The sequence below is a fragment of the Equus caballus genome, chromosome 8, assembly GCF_041296265.1.
Source record: "Equus caballus isolate H_3958 breed thoroughbred chromosome 8, TB-T2T, whole genome shotgun sequence".
Lineage (NCBI taxonomy): Eukaryota > Metazoa > Chordata > Mammalia > Perissodactyla > Equidae > Equus > Equus caballus.
In genome coordinates this window covers 90,719,950-90,738,748 of record NC_091691.1, presented here as the reverse complement: position 1 = coordinate 90,738,748, position 18,799 = coordinate 90,719,950, and the positions used below count along the sequence as shown (strand labels likewise).

At 34.7% G+C, this 18,799-nt stretch overlaps 1 long non-coding RNA gene across 3 annotated transcripts in view; it reads left to right on the top strand.

Annotated features, from left to right (window-relative positions):
• LOC106780951 (uncharacterized) overlaps nt 1-18,799 on the top strand; it is a 46,245-nt gene that overhangs the window by 2,459 nt on the left and 24,987 nt on the right. For all 3 annotated transcript variants that reach the window (XR_011421145.1, XR_011421144.1, XR_001377394.3), the window contains exon 2: nt 3,782-3,945. This is a non-coding gene — a long non-coding RNA (uncharacterized lncRNA). The remainder of the gene's footprint in view (nt 1-3,781; nt 3,946-18,799) is intronic.

Sequence of the window (18,799 nt, the reverse complement as noted above, 5' to 3'; positions counted from 1 at the left end):
GCATTCACAATTCTATGCCTTTAAATTTTACAACTGTTATAACTGTATAAAGATAAAAATTCTATCAGAAAAATGAAGCTATGAGCTTTAGTGATATGATCAAATGGACAGTTTAAGGTATGGGATTGAAGGAAAGCAGACAGGGCCTTCACTTATCAGTTTAGCAGTTTATCAAAGTTAGAATTTGATTCAAACTCCACACAGGGCTTTCTAGTCATAATCAATGTATAGCATAATGCTTTGAACACTGTTGGCAATCAATAAATGTGGAGGGAGCAGTTCAATCTCACAGCTGTGGGGATATATGAACAGTGAAAAACCAAAAAGTATTATTCGATAAAATTTATAGAAACTCTAATTGAAAAAAGGTTTCAGTTATGGTTGGGGCATCCAAAATAATGTGTATCTATTTTTAATTAGCTCTGAATTGCTATATTGTTTAATTCTTCTTCTCCAAAAGGTGAAAGAGAGTGGGAACAAAGTGATCCAGATCAAATTTTAGGAGGGTCATGCAGTAAATGTTTATTTCAAAACTATTTTGCTAAAATTTGGATTGCTATTGACAATTCATGAACTTTTACTCTAATTTAGGATTTGTTATGACAGAATTGACTGTTCTTTTGTTATAATTAGAAAGCATATTAAACAAGTACTGCCTTCTACCTATAAAATTGACCATAATTTAATTTAATAATGATTCAGTACACTTCTCAAAATTCCTATTAGTAGGTTACATTAAATATCCAAAAGTCCTTGTGATATCTCCAAAATTTTGGTCAAGTAAATACACCAAAACAGTAAAATTTTGGTGCTTAACTTCTAAATTCTGCTATTGCACAACATATAAATTTTTTTAAAACCAATTGGGAATCATCAAATGAAAAGCAAAAATAAATAAGATTTTCTAATTATTCCAGGAATTATTTCCAAAAAAACAGTCCTCATTCTGTGATAACCTAACCTTTGAAATCACTTTGCAGGAGAGAATAATAAAACATTTCTGTGTGTTTTTTCAGCTGAACCTGTTGACCCTTTTAGAGAATCATTGCAATTCTACCCATTCAAAATATAGTGAGGGAAATGATTTACTTAAGGATGACAAGTTTCTGCATTTTTGCTTTACTTTGAGCACATAGCTTTCAAAGAAGTAGTGGTCTTTGAAAAAAAAAATTCAAAAGAAAAACATTCACAATGTCAGCAGATCTAGGTTCCTGATGTATATGTAATTCTTGATGCCCTGTTGCAAAATGGAATACAGCCAATGGGCCAAGTTATATCATCAATAGATGGTCAGGGGAGAGGAAGAGGGAGATGTTCTCTTGTTGAATCAGTGGTTCACATATGAAGAATGCTGTATTGTTCGTGCAGCCGCAGATACCCGATCACAATTAGTAACATCAAGTACATTCGTAAATGAAAAATCACCACACATATTATTTCTCTAAACTAAGCTAACTCTCTTACTCCAGAATTAAATCTCTTTCCAATTTCAGGCCTCTTTTTTCTTTTTTTTCTCTTTATTTCAATGGAAGCAGCTAAAGCTTCAGCATACATTTTTGGTCATGTTGCCATTGACCTTGCATATCTTTTCTGTAATTTCCACTCAATAATGGAATGTTTGCTTCTGTCACTTTCCAAAATTGTCCAAATGCAGAGCTGGATTCACATCATTAGGTCATCAGACTGCTACACGGAATAAATAGTAGTGCTTTAGTTTCAATTGCAACCTAATTTTACAATTTTATTCCAAACCAGCTTGTTCTAGTTGTATCTTGATTGCTTTGTGATATGTTGTATTCATGCTCCATTAGACAGATGCCAACAGTATAATTCATCTAGGAGAGACATGGAGGTGGAGAGTGGCCCCAAAAGGTACTTCCCAGAAGCATAGTATTCAAATGGACTCGCTAATTGCCATGAGGAGGATTCCTGCTGTTCCCTTTGATAGTTTTTATATAAACTGACAAGAGTTATAAAAAAAAGCTTTTGCTCTTGAATAGCATATAAGGGTTTCCTTTTGCTGCCAAATATGGCCAATTGTCAAGGGGGAACATAAAAACAAGCATATAATTTTTTTTTAAATACATTCTAGACCAAGGGAAATAATAAAATAAAAAATTCAGTGGAACAGAAAACATATTTGAAGGGTGATAATTGCACCTTCTAGAAATCTTCCTTTTCTTCCATTTGATTTCTCTGATTATTGTCTACCTTAACACTATAGTGCATTCACTAATATTTATAAGATACATTTTTCCCTGTGGATAGCTAACATTCTGTCTTCTAAAACAAGACACAACTTGATTGTAATGACCCGGTCTAAGTGCGTGAGTTTTGCTTGCATATCACCTTAACTATATCTTATAAGATATCATGTCATGCTTTCTTCTTGTTTTACTATCTTCGAATTTCTCTTCCCAAAGTTCTGTTTTGTTAAGTAACTAACCATTTTCCAGACTCGTAATTGATTTAACAATCTCATATTTCCTTGGGATTTCTCCTTCTATCCAAACCAACCTCACTCTCTCTTTCTCTCCTGTACCCCACTCTCTCATATACTCATTATTTATTGCTAATTTGAAATCATAATGATTCAAGTAAATTTTGACACAATTAATAAATCTGAACGAAAATACTTATTTAATATTTATAACATATAAATTATTGTATTTCTGAGTGTGGATGTAGGCAAAGTTAATATCCCAATGTATTTCTTAAAATTATATATAATAGGAAAAGCAAGAACAGAATACCTCTAAAGGTGAAATGATAGAAAGTTCCATATGAAAGAAAAATAAAGTACAATAGGAGTTTAAACACAGAGCTCTCACTTTAGATGAGCTTTAAGTGGAGCTTGGCATGATGGATTAGAATGTGACAGTAGACATGCAGGAAGATTATTCCAAGTGAAAACAATAGTATGAGCAAAGGTCCTGAGGCACAAAGCTTAAAGATAGTTACCTAAGTAACTATTAGCAATTTACATGATAGCTACATTATTCAGCATATAGAAGAAAGAGTATTTAAGAGAGGTTTATCAATTGTGTCAAATATTTCATTGATCAAGGAAGATGAAGATCGAAAATGATTGATGATGTGCATTTCAGCTATAGTGCAGTGGATATTTTGTGATTGAGGCTAAGGACATAAGTACATTTATGTTTTCCCTTCATGCACAGTCTGCTTTAATATATATCCAGGGTAATTGTTCAACTGTCCATTTTCCTCTATCATGTAGAACAATTATAAGTGGAAACAGCATGAAAGATTTAAACACAGTTGTAGAAGGCAAAACATACAGCAGGGTTCTTTGAAACAATTGTATCTGGGATCTTAAAACGTGTTCCTCCCATGTCTTAGATATATTTACTTCAGTTTTCAAACAGTAATAGATCTGGTAGTTTTAATAGAAGAGTGGAAATCTCATCTCTAAAGGGAGGCAGGGTTAAATGGGTTTAAGCCAAAGACACCAAGGCCACTTCCACACTTCCTTCTTGGAGGTGAGTTTACTCTTAGTCAAGAAAATCAAATAGTTTTAACACTGCACAAGGTCTTTTGTAGTCAAGTAGGTGACTGCTCTCTTTTCTCCTTGTTGTGCTTGTTGCATTGGCTCTAGGCTGAAATTCAGAAGGAAACTGCTCACATCACTAGATCAAATAAGATCTCCTAATCTTACTAAATTAAATAAGAGCTTCTTCTACTGACGTGTCTTTTAATTCAACCATTTACTCAGTCACTCACTGATTCACTCATTCTTCCTTTTAATTATTCGCTCATTCAGGAAACTGTGCACCTACTACCCGCCAGGAAATGAACCAGGCCATGAGAACACAAAACAGGCAGACACAGACGGCCCTTGAGTTCACGGAAAGCAGATTCTCATGCAGATCACATTAACCTCACAGGGCAAACAAGAGATTAAAGTGCTGGGAATAGGGATACCAGGTAATGATGTTATTTATCTCCCCTTTTCTTTACCTCATCACCCTTGACCCTAACGTCACTGTATGAGGGATACCCAGGACTCCCATTATGTTCTCTCTGGATTCATTCATTGACTCTTCTTTCAACTTTTTTATCCTGCCTATTTCTACCTTGGATTTTCCAAAATTTGTGTTTAAAATAAAAAGGTAATATGCATATTCATGGGCATATTAGTGACCATATTTTTATCCAGAACGATTTGGGATTTGCGGATTGTCATAAGCACCTGGAAGACATATACTATTTCTCATACATTAGGGGTGATACATTATATCTTATAGTATATTCCTTGCTAAGATTTAATGATTAAAAAACAACTAATATTTATTGCGTGTATCTTATTAATTTGGCATACTTTTCTTTCATTTAATCTCCATACGTACTCTACATAAATATATAGGTACTCATTTAAAATTGAGGAAACTGAGGTTTTAAGGGTAATACATAGAAAAATAGCACATTTTAATAGTTCATGAAAACTGCCTCTAATTGGTTGTCACATTAATTCTTTTCATTTTCTTTAAAACTACAAAGCATCCCTACGTCACTGAGGTGAGCAGAGATTCTAGAATGCCAGGGCATGTCTATCCCTTGATGTGTACTTTATCTAAGGAGAACTAAACAGACTCAATACAACAAACTCAGTTTTTAAAAGGAAAACATTAACAGTCTTTCCAGCTCTGTAAAATCCCTGGACCTATTTAAGGGTTTGGGTCCTGGCAATTAGTTAGAAAGTGAAAAACATAAGACTTCTTTTAGGCTGAAAGAGTCCAATAGAATGCATTACATCAATAATGCCACATAGTGACTACATGACCTCAAATTCTCTATTCTGCAAGCCCACAAGGGAAGGAGAGTGATTTTCAATAATGCTGCAAAATAATGGACTCAATTCTCCCCTGCATTGCAGGGAATAAGAGTTTCTGAAACACAAAGAAAGAAATCTCAGCCATTTTCATTCCCCTCCTATATCCCACCATTGACTCTTTCCAAAATTAGAGTTAGAAAAACCCCAGTGTTTCACACCAAGCAGAACTAACTACCCATTCGGCTGTATTTTGTGTATCTTTTTCAAATATAGTCCTGGTATTTCAAATCCACATGGAAATGTTGGGCTTAGAAAAAAAAAAAAACTATATTGGAATAAATTTCAGGAAGTTTAAAATATTTCATTTTAAAAGTAAAACCATCAAATCATTAAAAAAATATGAGGGAGATGGAGACAAACTTTAAATACGTGACATACAAGTTTCATTTATGACGTACATAACATACAGAGAAAATGGAAAATCAACATTATCAACGGCAAAATTTCATTGATTATTTCACATTTTCTAGTCAATATATTAATTACTTTCTCATCATACCGTTTGATTCTTCCATAACAATGTAGACAATTATTATTATCTTTATTTTACAGATGAGGAAGCCATGCTTGTAGTAATAGATAAAATTAGAAATTACTTTATTGAACCTATATCTGTCTCCAAAGATCTGGGAAATTAAACTACACAATAATGGATTGGTGCATCATGTGTATGTGTGTGCAACATGGATTCACCAAATGACTTCATCAAATTTTATGCATATATACTTAATTTTATATATAGTTATTAAATATAACCATTATATGCAAATTTTATGTATGTAAATTTACTATATGTAAATTTATATACATATAAATTATATATCTATACACACACACACTTAAAAGGAAGTGCTCAAAAACCAAATGATATAAATCAAAATGATGTGAAGGTACTAAGATATGATCTTGCACACATTGCCTTGACAAAAATTATGCAGTTTGACAATATCGAGCATTTGAAAAGAGGTGCGCGAAGCATTCAAAAGAGGGTGAATCAACCGCAATTTATATATGTTGCTAGTGGGAGTGTAAATTGGTATGATAACTTTGGTAAACAAATTGAAATTATCTTGTAAAGTGAGCATACCTAACTCAGAAATATACGTAGGAAATATTCTTGTATTTACATAATAGAAGATATGTATAAAAATATCGAGGGGCCGGCTCCGTGGCCGAGTGGTTAAGTTCTTGCGCTCCACTGCATCGGCCCAGGGTTCGGATCCTAGGCGCAGACATGGCATCGCTCATCAGGCCATGTTGAGGCGGCATCCCACATCCCACAACTAGAAGGACCTGCGACTAGGATATACAGCTGTATACAGGAGGGGTTTGGGGAGATAAAGCAGGAAAAAACAAAAAAAGATTGGCAACAGTTGTTAGTCCAGGTGCCAATCTTTAAAAAAAAAAAAAAAAAAAGGAAGATTGGCAAGAGTTGTTAGCCCAGGTGCCAATCTTTCAAAAAAAAAAAAAATATCCATAGCTGCACTGTTGATAATAAGGGAAGAAAATTGGAATCAAGTTAAATATTCATTGACTAGAAGATAGTTAATCAAGTATGCTACATTCACACAGTGGAATATTATACAATAGCAAAATTGAACATAAAGCAGGTCCATATTATGACATGAATGGATCTCGGTAAGATAATATTTAGTAAGAAACAAGCCACACAAGACTGCATTGAGTATAACTTTTAAAAATAAATTTAAAAACAAGCACAACTAATTTTTGTTTTGTTAAATACATCCTTTCACACACACATACACATTTTGCAGCTGAGTCACATCAGGGATGAAGTTAGCAGAACTGGTTGCCTGGTTGGAGGAGTATACGTAGGTCCATATAAATTATTCATAATTTTAATTTATTAGGTTGCTTGATAGGCCTTGCGTGTCCATTGTATTAGTAAAATAAATAATAAATAATATAAAATAGAATAAAAGTGGGTAATAGTAGGTCTAGGGCAAAATGTGATAGTGCTTAATGAAACAAGAATTATGATGAATGTTCTTTTGTGCACTTGACCCCGCTCCTAAAAAAAGAAACAGCAGAATTGCCCAAATCTAATGGCTTGGGACTTATTTTCTTCTGGATGGTACATGATGTCTGTGATGGGATGACGTCTGCAGGATGTAAGAGCAACATGGGCTTTGTTCTCAGCACACACTCAGCTTTCCTCTTGCCCGGTCTCCAGTTGCTCAAATATCAGGACGTTGTTTATAAATATCTCAGACTACTTTACGTCAATTTCTCAAGAAACAGATTCTAGGACAGAAGTTTGCATGCAGGAAGTTGATTTGTAGACTCAGGAAAAAAAGAAAAAACTAAGAATGAGGGAAGCAGGGTTTAGCAGAAGGAGTGGTTACCACAGAGGTAAACGTCCAGGAGCTCTGCAAGGGGAAGGCTTTTAGGAATTTTCCAACAGAGGCATGTGCCTTGGTATTTCCCCATGGACCAGTCATTGGATGCTGACTTCCCTGGGGAGGAAGTTGAGAATTTGTGTGAGGTGGCTCCCTTTGATGCCTAGGGCTCAACTGTAAACTGTCAGCGGCAGAACCTCACAGTGGCTGAGGGATGAGCACCTATATCTTGAAGTGGGACTCTGGGAAGCACATCACACTTCCACGCTAGGACCCCATTGGGTTTCATTTGTGTGCAGAGAGCATGTCTTATCTACCTTTCTATTTGTCACTGTGCCTGGCACTGGGACTGACTCAGAGTGAATAACTAACCAATGGTTGGTTATATTATTATTCTTTACAAAGGTACCCTCTTTGATTTTTAAGATTTTCATACTAAAATGCATTATCGTAATTGTATCACAACTCTCCAAGTTCAATAAATTTATTTTTCCAATTTTTAATGGCACAAATGGAGTCTCTAAATGGCTAAGTAATTTGCCTGTTACAAAAACACTGGTTCAGACAGAACTCTAGCACTTATCATGGTCCTCTATATTTAACTGCAGTGTTCTTTTTAGAAATAAAATAAAATTAACTTAGACGGAGCAAACATAAAGTCAGATTTCTGGGGAGCTCAACAAAAATAAATGGCAAATTATTACCCATAGAATGTGGGACAAACAGTTCAGCACTGGGGACCAGGTAAACTTCTTGCAACCCAGTTAAAACATACTCTCACAGTTGTTGCTGTTAAGAATATATTCAGAGACAATATACCAAAATTCAAGCAGCCTTCTACCCTTCCTTACACGGTGACTCTATCATCACAATATTCATTTAGGAAGTTATAGTCACAGGAAAAAAACACAGTCTGAAAAGTAACTACTGAATAAAAAGTATGGAGTTGAAAAAAACACGATAAACAAAAACGTAGATACAGAGCAAGAAAGACTAAAGGAAGGTAAAGAACAAGCATCCCCAAACGGCTATGCCAGCAGAGAGTGAATCAGAAGAAGATACAAAAATACTATAAAATACATTCCTTTTTAAAATCAAGGCCTCAAAAAAAGAAGAATACAATTTCAAAGGATTAGAGATAAGATAATAGACAGAAATAAAAAGTGAGCTGGCATAACTGAGGATAGAAATAAGGAATAAAAACAAACTCAACTCTGAAATGACTGTAGTATGATAAAACGAGGCACTCTCAAAAATGTAGGACAGAGGACTTGAGAATAATGAGTAGACATAATTGAGAAATAAAAGAAAATTATGTGAAGGAAATGAATGATATTTGTCACAAGCAAAAGCAAAGCTGAAGTAAGACTCCTTGTAATTTCTCAGAAAAAGAATTGAACAAATGGGACAGAAAAATAGTAAAAATATTACTTAAAGCAAAAGTTGCTTGACAAAATGACCTGAATATTTTGATTAAATGAACAAGCAAATGCAACACAGAACATTGATACACTCATCCCATTAAGAATTTTAGACTTTAAGAAATTAGAAATAATTCAAAAGATAGCCAGTGTTCATCCTCCAAGAATAATCTAGCCAGGGAAAATAGCTGATGAATTTGGACATCTGCTTTAGTATGAAATTAATAGTGTTAAAAGATAAGCTGAGGCATGTTGAACTTTTAAGAGTTTATTTGAGCAAAAATTGATTCCTATTGAGCAGCACCAAACTAGAAGTTGTTAGGGGTGCTCCACCCACAGGATCTTGAGAAAGACTTTTATAGAGAAGAGCCAGAAGCAAAGCAAGACAATTCTTTGGCTATAGCTTAAGCAATTGTGTTATTTGAGAAAGCCTGGTCAGCTGTTTGTGACTTTGTCCTTAGCTTTCAATTTCTTAATCTTGAGGCAATACAGCCTTAGATGTGGGTTTGCTTACAGGCTACAAGGCATCAAAGCCATCTCAGTCTAATGGCCTCCTTGTTTAATTAATTTACAATAGGTTTTCTCCAATACGTAACAACACATGCAATAGCTATTTCCTGGGAAATAATAATTGGGAATTCACTAAATCATAAATGGAGTAGCCTGAATAGTAAGAATTGAATTCATATATCTGTTGAATTAGTCTAAGTAGTGGTAGTGATTAGATTATAAATATTACAAACATGACAAAAAGGAAATAATTGCTTTGTTTTTCAAAACCATGCATGTTCATTAAAGCTCTTCACAACTGTACATGACATATCTGAAGAGATATTTTTCTCTCGCCACTCTAAGATCACTGTGGAGAAACAGAGTTGGGAGCAGCAGTAAGTCACTCAGAGCAGCAAGATATTTGGTTAAATCATTAACATATGTCAGCGTGAAACCAGCATACACCCCCCAACCCCAACTTCTGTTACACCTCTGATAAGTAAGGTTAAGGCAGCCCATACTGCCTCTCAGATCTGCCTGTCACCCCAGGACAGACCCTCAAAATTAGTTCTCTACTGGTATTGATCAGAAGTCCACCAGGGGCTCCTGTTCTGTCTTGTTCTGCATATCTGTCCCCAGGATGGCTAGGTCTCTCTCTCTCTCCCCCTCTCCCCCGAGGCTTCCCTGCCCCTCCCACCCTCCCCCTCTCTTCCCTTCCCTTTCCTCTCTCCCCTGCCCCTTTTCCTCCTCCTCCCCTCCTCCTGTCCATAGGCTTGAGTAATAAATGTTTCCATCATACAGATTCAATTGAAGTAAATAACTTCAAGAGCATAGTTGATGGTAAAATATAGGAAAATAATTAGAAGTGATGTTTTGAAAATGTATTGCCTTTGTTTTAAAATAATTTGTTTTATTTTAATCTAATAGAATTTAATTTTTAATAATGGCTGTGTTTAACAACCAGCTGGCACAAATCCTGAAAATTAGCGATTGGCTCTCCTGACCCTGAAGGACCTGGCTCTGGTGTTCTGCTGGGTAAATTGTGGGACGCTGGCAGGTAGGCAGCCCAGAGGACAAGGGCAAGGTGGTTACAGACTACTGGAGAAGATATAATGGGGGTCTTACAGTAGTGATGTCACACACAGAGACAGAGAAAAGGACAGATTTGTGATATATTTTTGGAAGTAAAAACCAATTGACTTGTTGAAAGATTAGATGTAGGAAGTTAAGGAAGAGGTACTATACACAGTATAAATAGGAAGATATAGTTATTAATTCATTCCATAAAATCAGGTCCACAGTCTCTGTTCAAAACCAGCAGGGTCAGATGTCTTCCAATTATTTTAAAAGGTAATCCAGTGCATATAACATATATTAAATAATACCCCCAGAGGGTATGGACAACACATGTAAAAATATAACTATGATCAGAAATGCATGAATATTTACATTAGTTGGGCAAAATAGAACCATAAATAGGCCCCCATCCATGCACCAGGTTTTGTTGCAAAAAAGAAGACACTTGTATACATGGAGACATAATCTATCCTGATATGAAGATTTCACAAATTCATAAAATGCAAAACAAATACTATTGGAGTCCTAACAGGGATCTACTTTTTATGTATAAGGTAATTTTAAAGTTTACATCTAAATACAAATGTAAAAAATATCCAGTTCTTGTGTCAAAGTGAAACCCAAACCAAAATTGTACAGTATCAGTAAAGCGGTGAGGAAGAATCCTATGGCATACCGTTGAAGCAAGACCTCTCAGAATCCAGGTAAATCTGTGCTCAGAGAAATCTGTTTTGGCACTGTGGAATGGTCATCTAGAAAAAATAAGTTTACACAAAAATAAATTGCAGATAAATAAAAAATAAATATTTTTAAAAGGGAAACTGAAATTATTAGAATTTAACACAAAATCAATTTAATCTATAGTAAGATCACCTTTATATAGCAAACATAAAACTTAAAATCTATAGATGAAAAGATTAGTGCATCTTATATATAAACACTAAAAAAATTTATTCAGCAAAACGTCTTATCATTTAGGTCCCAACACAATGTAAAATTTAGGAAATATATTTATAACACATAAATTAAGGACTAATTTCTCCAACATATAAAAAATTTTTGACATCACTAAGTATAACAGAATTACAACCCTTTAAAATTGAAAGGAACCAGAAGGGTTCACAGAAAAATAAATACATAAATGCACAGAGAATGTGCATGATAATTCTATATGTGCATAATAATTCTGCTCTCTTCATTGGACAAAGTCCTTTCTCCTATTTTAGTTTCTTCCTTGGGCACAAAACCTCCTGTAGTTCTAGGTCTCAGTTGGATATACAAAACTTTTAATTATCACCAGATCTGAAGGGTGCCTAGGAAGGTGGGCTTCAGTCCAATGAGAAAGGATGAGCATGAAACATAGAATTCACATTCAACTTTTCTTCAACAAGTGTTACTGGCCCATTGGTTCTTATAATAATGACATTAATTTAAATACATCCTTCAAAGCATACATGATTTTTTTCTCACTGATACCGTTATCTGAAACTGTATAAAAACATCAGTGATTGCCAGAAGTTGTGGTGGAGGAGGAATGATTAGACGGGGCACAGAGGATTTTTAGGGCACTGAAACTACCCTGTATGATACTATAATGGTGGATACATGTCCTTATACGTTCATCCAAACCCATAGATTATGAAACATCAAGAGTGACCTGTAATGTAAACCATGGACTTCGGGTGAAAATGATGTGTCAGTGTGGGTTCAATGATCGTAACAAATGTACCACTCTGGTGGGGGATGTTGACAGTGGGGGAGGCTGTGCATGCGTGGAGGCAGGGTTATATGGAAACTCTCTGTACTCTATGCTCAATTTTGCTGGAACCCGAAATTGCTCTAAAAAAATAGAATGTGTTTTAAAAAATGGTTATTGCTTGGTACATGCTAATCCCTTATCAAATGGTAGTGATTATCCTTTCCAATGCAATGTTTTTCCTACCAGATACAGACTGACTAAAATGCAGACAGCATCATGTTATATCTTTATACTTTCTCCCCAATTAATCCTCTGCACATTGAAAAGTTATCCAGTCGACTATATGGGTAATATTCATAAATTACCCTTCATATTTGCAAAAATCTCTAATGTTTAAGAATATTATCATTATTCCAAATATTGTAAATCAGGTGGCCTTTGCACAATATGTATATATATACACACATATATACATATAAATATAATCCCCAAATTCGTGGAGAAAAATTTTAGAAATTCTGGTTGCTGACATTCTTCAGTAACACAGCAACTTGTATGTTCTATGGAATCAGAGCTTTGACTGGCCGTGATTCTAAATGTAAACTCTTACCTGAATGTTCCTCTCCTTACTGACGTTTATATTGTAAAATAAGAAACAAGAACAGTCTATGTAGGAAGGAATATGAATAGCAGTCCCTACTCAATATATCTTATAAAGGACAAGTGTATTTAAGAGAGACGTATGTTTGTTTATTCTTTTTTCCACTTGATTAGATAGCACTGCTCTTCTTAAAAATGAGACAAAATACAGCACAGCAAAATTTTTTTTAATTCTACATTGTCAACAGGCTAAATTCCAAACTGATAGCATGGCACCAGAACTACCTCACAATTTCAGTTTCATCCCGCCTTGTCAAGTTCATTTCGCACAATGATCCAGTGACCTGTGTGGGCCAAATGATTTGACAGCTCTGAACTTCCATTTTCTCTAAAACAGAGATGATCATGTATGGGCTATTGTCAGAAAAAAAAACCCATAAGATTTTTAAGAAATGGCAGCTGCTATCCACCTGATAACTTTTTACTCCACTTAAGGTGCTAAAAAATATCATATATAAAGGAATCTTGCACACATAACTTTTTACTTCAAAGTTTGTTTCTTAGGACTGGCCTGGTGGCATAGTGGTTAAGTTCACACACTCCGCTTTGGTGGCCTGGGATTTGTGGGTTCAAATCCTGGGCCCAGACTTATATACCACTCATCAAGCTGTAGTGTGGCAGTCTCCCACATATAAAAGAGAGAAAGATTGGCACAGATGTTAGCTCAGTGATAATCTTTATCAAGCAAAAAAAAGAGGAAGATTGGCAACAGACGTTAGCTCAGGGCCGAGCTTCCTCACCAAAACCAAAAAAAATTGTTTCTTATATATGTATATGTTTTCCAGTAACACTTAAGAGGCATGGCACAGAGGAAAGAACTAACTTTTAGAATCAAAAAAGTCATTTGAATTTTGTTTCTCCACTAACAACTAAATCATTTCAAGTCAGTTACTCAAAATATATGAGCACTGGTTCCTTCATGTTTTGATCTGGGATAATCCAGTCTCCTTCAATCTTTCCTTGACGTTCACTACATGTTAGCTGAGTAAGCAACTGAAATATTAAAGCATTACCCCTCTGAAAGTTGTTGCATCTTCTTAAATTAAAATTAATTTGGTGGAAGGAAATGTAAAGCATACTTACGTATATTGATTACAAAAGAAGAAAACAACAATGGCAAAAAAATATGTAAACCATAGGAAAGGAAATGAAAACATGCAGTTATCTATTTATCAAGGGGTAATAATGCTTGTTTATGCTTTGGTAACTATTCTTTCATTTTTTCTGTTAAATGAACATATATTTAAAACATATGCCCCATATAATGTGGTTGTAAAACCACGGAAAATGACTTTGAAACCAAGTCTTACTCTGTGGCATGCTCTTTTTTCCTCACATAGTATTGAATAAACATGTTTATGTAGTTTATTCATCCAGGTTAGCAAATATATGCCAAGTGCCCACTATATGCCAGATACTCTTCTAGTTATTTGGGATAAATAAGTAAACAAGACGATGACAGCTCTGCCCATGAATTGTATAGTAGGTAAGAGAGTGCCAAATTCTTCCAAAAATTAGATCAGGGAAAAGTGTCTATTTTTAGAAGTCTTTACTGACTAGAGATGAATCAATTATGTAAACACACATAATGCATCCAATATATTTCTATTATCCATATATTTTGCTTTGATTCTTTTTAAATGTTTCTCTGGTAGAGAGATTCATAAACCTAAATCTTCACATTGACTCAATATTATTTCATTAGGCTGATGTTTTTAGGGATTTGATGGCTGTGCACATAATATGCAAAACAAAATTTTCCTTCAGAGAGTTTTTGCCTCTTTTTCTACTCAACTGCAGACTGTGAATGGCCCATGTTATAAGCCCCTCAAAAAAAATGGCTGTCTATGAGCATTTCTGAGGAGCAAAGCAGAGGACAGAATATTCTATTCAGTTTTAAAAGACTCCCTATCACAGTTCATGGGGCTTTGTCAATGCTCCATGAATGATGGTTTCCGTCCAAATGCCTCCTTAACAAGAGTGAATAAGTTCCCATGTAAATATCACCAGAAAATCAGACAACTCTAGCTTTAAGTTACTGAAGGGAGGAAATGAGCACTTCTGTCCTCACGAGATGACCAAACTACATAACCAAATGAAAGCGACAAATGTTTTCCAGCATCTGAAGAAAACCACTTTTGATTCTAATATTTATTTTGACATATATATTATGCATAATATTAGATAATTGCTTTTTAAAAATATTCTGTTGGCCTGAATAAACATGCCTTCATGTTAGTGGTATATAGATCACAGAATACTTTTAAACAATTAGTGTAGGAACTTTCTCTTACTTGAATTACTATAATATTTTTCTACACGGACTTTGAATATCATCATTTCTGTTGCATGGATACAATTTTTACCATTCAGTTTCGAGAGTGTTTAATTAATAGAAGAAACTTTTCCTTGCTTGCATTACTATATATTTTCATGGTTTCATGGAAGCTTTTGAATAGCAATAATATTTTTACTGAATGGATAACATTCTTTACCATTGAATTTTAAAAGAATGTTCAAGATGAAATCACTCACAAACTGGTGCATCAACTCTTCTTCCATCTGAGGTGTATATATAATATGTACACACTATATAGTATATATGTGCCAACCTTACAGGTGTTGGTTGAGCCAATAGTATGTTTAAATGCACTTCTCCATTGATGAGAAGTTAACAATTTGGATCATTTGGTGGGAATTAGACAAAGGTGCTTTCAGAAAGTTTCTAAGTTATGATATTTTAAAATATAATTCTCTTTTATTGCATTTTCTTTTGGTTATACTACTTCTAAAATATTACATTAAATTCTGTTCTCTCTGTGTGTGTTTAGGTAAATACTGTTTCCAAAACCAGCCAAGGATGAATCAGAAATGACTGAGAATTGAGTGAAAAGAACAAAATGAAAAACATACAATACTAAAAACAGAAAAAAGTAGGAAAATAAAATAGTGAATGACTATCAAATCCAGAGCTTTCTTTAAGTTTCTTTTTGTATAAAAGTCATTCTTTAAGGTGACCTGTGGACTAAACTTATCTTGTTGCTCAGGCTTAAATTAAAAGAGGAACATCCCCAGATTTCTATTTTTATTGATATTGCATTTTAAGTATTACTTTGACATTTTAATGAACTAACACAAATACTTCCCTATTTCATTACATATTTAAAATTTTCTACATGGGGTCACTGCATAGATTTTCCACAAAGAGAAAATTAAAACATTAAACAATTTCAGAGAAGAAATTTTCTGTAGTGATTGGTGGCACTTTATTCAAAACTATTGCTCCTTTAAAAAGGAAGGTAACAGATTAATTTAAAATATTATCTTGGAAAAAATTTAGTTTTCTAATTTTTATGTGTTGTTATGCTTCCCAACCCACAACATCATTATTGATTTAGTAATTTCATGAAGATTGAAGGAACAGAATTCCAACAAAAATGTAGATAAAATGTATATGTATCTATTAGGTATATAACTAAAGGAAAATTTGAATCTGATCTTTTCTCTGACTCTGTAAGTTTTTAGCATTAGTACACATTCAGTATCATTGATACATTTGTAGTCCTTTGATAATGTCTAAAACAACTGGAAACTCTTATTGGTCAATATGACTTAATTGGAATAAACATAGCTTTATGAAGAGCTAGTAATGCAGAAATAAAGTATCCAATTGACAGAGCACTCTATAGAAAGAAAAATCACCTAGAAATGACCACGTTTTCTCATTAGTTTATTTTATCTCAATGAAAAGTGACATTTTAAAATGAAATAAGTGCTGACTATATCAAGGGGTCTGCTATTGTATGCCTCCTGTGAGGACTGAGTTGTTAAGCTTCTCTCAGGTACTAAACTAATTGTGCAGGTCCGCAGACAGGTCATTTTTACACAGTTGCATCAGGAAGTACAATAAGGCATGCTTTACTTATTATCATAGTTTTATGAGTTGTAAAATACTTTTTTTAAGGAGAACAGATATTGGACTCATGTGACAACTTACTGAAAGATGTGTGAAAGATCAGAACTGGCCACCCCAAAATCTTTGGCTTGATTATTTTTAAGAACAAAAGACTCTGAAAGAAACTTTGACCTCCCCCTCAACTGCCTAAAAGAATTTAAAATAGAAGGGCCTCTTCCAGGAAGGAGCTAAAACCATAAGGCAACTGTAACGTAATGTAAAATGCACTTCTCAGGTCACATTGTCTCTAGTTGGCCCATTTATATTTCCATCTCCATGTAAATTGACTTTCACCTCCTTGAAGTCCCAAACCACTACCCCCAACATCCTCCTTTGTCTTTAATTGAAGATGATATTTAAGACAAGAGCCTCTTCCATTTGGGCAAGTTGCTCAGTTTTCTTGAGTGTGTCCCATGTATACACATTATAAAGCTTAGTTTGATTTTCTCCTGTTATTCTGTCTCACGTGGATTTAATTTGTAGACCAGCCAGAAGGACCCAGAGGGTTGAGGATATGTCTTCCTCCACTATAGATGTTTCTGTAACCATAAACATAATTACACTGGAGTTTAAAGGAGATTCTGTCTCGGGGCCAGTCCCATGGTGTAGAGGTTAAGTTCACCTGCTCCGCTACAGTGGTGCAGATTTCGCAGGTTCAGATCCCAGGCATGCACCTATGCATCGCTTATCAAGCCACGCTGTGGCAGGCATCCCACACATAAAATAGAGGACAATGGGCACAGATGTTAGCTCAGATCCAATCTTCCTCAGCAGAAAGAGGAGGATTGGCAGCAGATGTTAGCTCAGGGCTAATCTTCTTCTTCTTCAAAAAATTACTATAGCACCAAAAATAATTGAAAACTTATATATAAATCTAACAAAATAGTACAGGCTCTGTATGCAGAAAAGTACAAAACTGATGAAATAAGCAATCATGATCTAATTAAATGGAGAGATATCATGTATTCATGGATTGAAGGACTTGCTATTGTTAAGATGTCAATTCTTCCCACCTTCATCTTAATCATCACAGTGGTTCACTTAAATCGGATGTTGAGACTGATACTTGGCCATTTTGAAGTTCTCCTGCTCCTGAACCAACAGGCAGAAAAAGGCATCATTCTAAGAGCCTACAGCAGTCATATTATTTACTGATATTGTGTTGCTGGCACACAATTAAAGGGCTATCTAGAGACTCATTGGGGTTGCTCTTACTAATTCCACATCTAATAGCATATGTCAGAGGAGGATTAGACCGATATAACGGAGACAGAATCCCTGAGAACTTAGACCTCTCAGAAAAATTCTCTCTCCTCAAAACTCATGTAAAATATTCCATTGCATTTTGGATAAAACATACAATCTGTAGCCAAGTCTGTAACTCCTTCCATGTTCGGAGCGAAGCCTATCACAGCCCGCTTTTCTACCTGCTTATTTCATATCAGCAAATTGACGTTCTTTCCATCCTCCAAGTCTTCTAGTCTATTGCTGTTCTCTTTGTCCATACCCTCCACTCGGATTCTCTCCACCTCCTCTCCTATTTAAACCCCTACTTACCATAAAAATATGATCTTCCATTGTTTATTCTCTGTGAAGAATTGCCTAACTTTTGAAGTTAAACGTTTAAAAAAATGTTTTTACAGTAGCTGGTACTTCTTTTCTTGTTAAGAGTAATTAATAATAAATAGCATACTTAAGATATTATAATTATAAAATTATTAATAATTATAGCAAATAATTATTTGCCACAATCAACTGATGGGCTGGCGTTCATACTCCTATTCATACCCATTCATATTTTAATCTTTCATTAAATTAAGAATTATTTGCTGATCATCTCCTGTCTTAATTCATTATGATGTCAATATACATATAACCTTTATCCTCAATTCTTTTAATCCTGTTCCTAGATGATCTTGGAAGTCACCATATGTTCACCTCTTATTCCCAGGATAATTCCTAGACCATGTCACTAATAATTATATCAACCTCTCCATAAATTCATCTTCTGGTATCCCACATTTTGGTGATCAACTCTTATTTCCAACCAGTCCCCATAGCATCTCAACTGTAAAACCTCATAATCCCTTTGTATGTACAATGTTTTTATCCTATCTCTTATCATATATATTATTCTCTGTTTAGCCAACTTAAATCCCACAGCCAGTCATCATATTCATTCTTCTGCATACTCTGAACTCTCTTTCTTCACTGACTAGATTGGTAAATTAAATTAAACGATCTCCCTAATCAGCACGGCACATGCAGCTAAGCATGTCTAGA